Source organism: Cynocephalus volans, chromosome X, assembly GCF_027409185.1.
Source record: "Cynocephalus volans isolate mCynVol1 chromosome X, mCynVol1.pri, whole genome shotgun sequence".
Taxonomy (NCBI): domain Eukaryota; kingdom Metazoa; phylum Chordata; class Mammalia; order Dermoptera; family Cynocephalidae; genus Cynocephalus; species Cynocephalus volans.
Window position 1 is genome coordinate 60266183 of NC_084478.1, and position 5031 is coordinate 60271213.

Below are 5031 nucleotides of genomic sequence, written 5' to 3' on the forward strand. Positions count from 1 at the left end.
TCAGGTAGCAAACTATGAAAATGTTTGGAATCATTTCCAAACATTCCATTACTTCTCCATCTATTCCTCTTTTCTACACACATAATGGAAAATTCATGTATGTTAAATGTGCGTGTGAGGCCAGGCCATGCACAAAACAAGGCAAAGTGTATGGATTTCCAAAGGACTCAGAAATATAATGACAAAGAACATAGATGAGAAAGATGTAGGCTTGTACACTGGCCAACTTTCCTGCCCGTGGTTTGCTTCCAGTCAGCCCATGACCGTGCAGCAGGTGATGATAAAACACAATTTCTGCTGCTCAGCAGAAGGCAGCTCTGAAGCTTCATACAATTGGAAAAGTGCTGAGCAGTGCTTCTAACAAGCTCAGCAGGAGAAAGCACAGTGAAAAGGATAGGGAGATGAGGGAGAAACTCAGGGAGAGTTCCTCCTAGCAAGGTTGCTGTGAGCAAGAGAGGCACAGAGCAATCCTGACAGCTCTCCTGTTTCCCACTCCCCCATTGTATGGATAAAATATGACCAAAGGGCTTCCAAGCCTTGGACACGGTGGGGGAGTTTGGATGGGCTGTGGCTGATGTCATGCACATATCCATGCAGCTACCAGAGACTCAGGACTCGTTTGTCAAGGAAGCTAGTGCCCACACTTCCATCGCATCAATAAGACATTCCAGAGGGTGAGTGCGAGGCTAGTTTCTGCACCCCTCACTTGAACAGAGCCACTTGGCCTTACATCATGGGACACGAGCTGTAAACAGAAATGGCAGATTCTGTACGTCCCACCACGTTACCTAATTCCTTCAAATGAAAAGCAATAAACATGCTGCTACCTTAAACTTATTGTGTTTGTTCTACCTTAATGGAAACTCTATGTTCTAGCTGCAAATATTGGATTTCAGGTCACCGGTTAACAACAATTCATTAATTTAAACAAACAATTGGAGCATTCATTTAAAGGGTGGTTACTAAATGGGGAGCCTGAAATAACCCCTTTCAGGCTTTATTGAGCTCAATATCAGGTAACTCCACAATGACAGACTTTGGATATATGCATCGACCTCATTGGCAGAGAGATTTTTATAAAACCTGCATATTCCAGGAACAATGAACAATGATGCGGTAGGACAAGAAAATGGAGGGGAAAGACAGAGGGAGAGGAAAAGCAGAGAGGGTGAAAGGAAGAGAAAAGGAGACAGGGAAGGGGAGAAAAAGGGGAGAGGAAAGTGAGGTGGGAGACAAATTGGGGGAGGGGGAAGACAAGAAAGAAGAAAAAAAATGAAATATGTTCTGTCATATACCTTGTGAATTGGAATCTTAGGGGAAGTAAAACAATACCATAAAGGTTTTGTTTGTTGTTCTTAAAGCAAAGAGGATTTTGATTGTCACTGCCCCAGCTGGCTATACTCGCTGGTGACTGACTGAACATTATATTTTTTTTTTTAGGAAAAGACCTAATAGAAAGACTTGAGCAACCCTAAGGGAAGAAAAAACACGTGGAGGAAAAGGAAAGTTGGAGAAGAGATGATGAGGCTTTTAAGTTATTATTATTGCTATAATACAAGGGAATTCGAGGTAGAACAAGATCCAGAATGTTGCTGACCTGATTTTAGTGACATTTCTAATCTTGCCTAGAAGCACTCAGTAATTGACAGCAGGTAGATTTTATTTAAAAGGGAGAAGAGAGACAGGAAAGACATCAGTCATCAAGTGCTGTTTACCATTTTGGCTCCCACATTGCATTGGTTGAAAACATGATAGAACAAGCAGAAATAAAGGTAGGTAGGTGCCAAGGGTTTCTCACAGTGCTGCAGTGCAGACCAGACAGGGCCAGGGGGCCCAGGAGCCCTCACTGACAGCTGCCGAAAAGCACACTCAGGCTCTGCAGTTAGTTGCCCTTCAGAGAGTTTTACCAGGTGGCATTTCTTTCGGTATTTTTCTGTGTAAAATGCTGTAATATTCGGTTTACTTTTCCTAAAAATAATATTTTGGCAGGGAATCACAAACGTAAGGTGGATAAATAAAGTTCAGAGGCTTGGTACTGAAATCGTGGTCTAAGGACTAGTAGTAGGAGCAGCATCTGGGAGCTGGCTAGAAATGCAGAATGGGGGCCCTGCCCCAGGCAGACTGAATCAGAATCTGTGCATTCATAAGATCTCCAGGGGAGTTATATACAGATAGAAGTTTGAACAGCCCTGGTTAAGGGAAAAATGCTATGCTAACATCTCAACTATTTATTTATTGGAGGACTTTGTTCTGTCTGAGATCCTTGGAGCTTACCTGAGTATGCCTTTATAACCGACATATGCAACTTCCATCCCCCTCTCGATCTCACAGCCAAGGCAGATGTTCTTAATTTATTAATCAATAGTGGACACTGCGAGCACTATTCTGAATTGTGAAGCTGAAAAATAATCAGGGTTGGCATTCTAGCTTAGCTTTTGCGTGCGTGCACGGGTGCGTGCACATGTCGTTATCAGAGGTTCCAAGCTTTAGTTTGCATCAGAATCATCTGGAGGACTTGCTAAAACACATATTGCTGAACCCCAGCCCCAGAGCTTCTGAATCAATAGGTCTGGGGTGGGGCCTGAGAATTTGCATTTCTAATTCATCCTAAATACTGATACTGCTGGTCCAGGGATCACACTTGGAGAACCACTGGTCTCTATCCTTCCCCCATCCCTCTCCCTCATATAAAGGCACTGTTCTCTATCCCCTCCCTTCAGAAACTTGTTCTCTGTAAGGTGAGGGGTAGTAGCTTGATGTGGTAGTAGATATTAGCTGATTAATCTGTTATAATAAGAGAACAGAAGTTTTATGAGTATTTTTAAAGGAACTCCTACGAATATTGTCTTAAATGATCAAAAAATGATATTTTAGAGGAGTCATGTGCTGGGGGGGCGGTGTTTAGGGACAAGCCAAACCATGCTGTGTGTCCCATGTGTTGTCACCTGGACAGTTGCCTCTCTAGGCCCTACCAACAGGATAAGGAGTCACCTCCTATGAATCTTGCCAGCAAGGCATGGGTCACTCTGCCAAGGAGGCCTCTTTTTCATCATAAAATAAAAGGGAAAAAACCTACCCAAAAAAGGAGCAAAAGGTTGTCTTGCACCATCTATGGGAGACAAGTAAGTTCTTCGCCTGATTTTAAAATGAGAAGCTTTCTTTACTTCAGGGACTATAATGAGCACTAAAGACAGAAAGTCAAACAAAACATGGTTCCTAGATGCAAATATCCTATTTCGACCATCTACCAGCACCACTACCACACTCTTTTCTTCCTATTATGCTGATTCTTCTAGAGCTGACCCCTGTGTCACTTCAACACTCTTGTTTTCAGCCATGCCAATTGAACGGGATTCTTTACGGATCATGTCACTGTTTTAGTGTCTGCCCAGGCTCCACTTACTTCCCCAGGTACCAAACTAGCAGCCCCACTGCAGATCTGACAGTACCTGGCCTCCTGGGGTACATGGTTATACACCAAGTCTTATAGAAAGAGATGCTTGTGTTGATGTACTTAATATCTTTGCTAACCTGTGCCTTGCTAAAATCTGCCTTCTAGTTATCCCTGCCAGTCTACTCATGCTCCTATCTCAACGAAGTCATGATTTTCGTTCTGAATAAAGACTTTTGGCTGCCAGACTTCCAGCTAAATTCACAGGCCTATTTGCCTCAGCAACTCCAACCCTGGCATTTATCTGCCATCATGGTATTTCCATTTAGCCCAAGGGGTGTCTCAATATTCACTCTTTGTCCACTGTAGCAGATTCCTCTGGTGACCTAGTCATATCCCCTCAGCCCACCTCTGATTTCAGCCAAAGCTATGGTGGACAGCTCTGTGCAAAGACACAACTTTGCCTTCATCTCACTTCAAGCCACACCTCTTTTAGCTTTATGCCTTAGGCCTTTTCCAATATATTAGCAGTTTGTTCTGTCTGCACATAAGCACAGCCTGAAAGTGTGGGAAAGTAATGTCCCCAAAGGCAATTCTCAAACAATAGGGGGTAGGGAGTGATGGATAAATAGATAAAAGCTCTGCCTCCCCATCAGTTTCTTTACACAAGACCCTCACACCAGTGACTTCAATTACATACCCTTACATTGGATTTTCTGTCTTCCCTGTCTCACTTCCCCACTTCTTCACTCTGGCTTCATGAAATCATCTCCCCAGAACGACCACCAGCATTCAAGTCCTTGTCTCTGTTTGGGTTCCTCTAAGGCATAGTCTAAGATAGTTACATAACATGTTTTACTGTCTCTCCTAAACTTGTTCTATTTCCAAAAAAAAATGCCGAACAATTCATAATGTTTAAGAGGAAAAAAGGAGGGGTATAGAAATTCATGAGGTACAGGAAATAAAGGTAGTGTTAAAACAGATAAGCGTTGATGTTAGGCACAACAAGGAATCACATATGCAGACAAAAAACCTGAGGCCCAAGTTGCCAACATTCTCTGAGTTAAAGGACCAATTCTCAGGCAGAACACAAATACAAACTTAAAGCTTCTAGACAAAGGGATATGGGAATTTGTGTGCTCAACATCATAGTCTTTAGATTAAAATTTGACAGTGCCTCCAAAGTAATGCAATAAAGAGACTCTGATACGGAGAAATAATTTGTTTGAGATCCATTAATCTAGTGGTAAAAAATAACTGTTGACCTCCTGGAGACGATAGGGTGTGAAGAAGAGGTCCCCAGCAGAACTGAGCCCGGGTGCTTACAGATAAGTAACCTGCCCCTTTACGCCCACTTTATTGGCTTCCGTTCCGTGTCCATCTTACTTCTCCACTCCCCTGCACATGATTCCTGGGATCGTCTCCCAAACAAAGTACTGCTAGTCAAACCCTTGCCTCAGGGTCTGCTTCTGGGGTAACCCAACCCAAAACACCATCAGATAATTGAGTCCTCGCTTTTCTATTAAATCAGGATAGCCGCCTGAATGCAGGCAAGAAACAGAGCATGCCCGGGGTGCTGAAGCAGGAGCCGCAGGCAGGAGCCGCAGGCCAGCTCCCTCTGCCTGGAAGCAGGCAAGAAG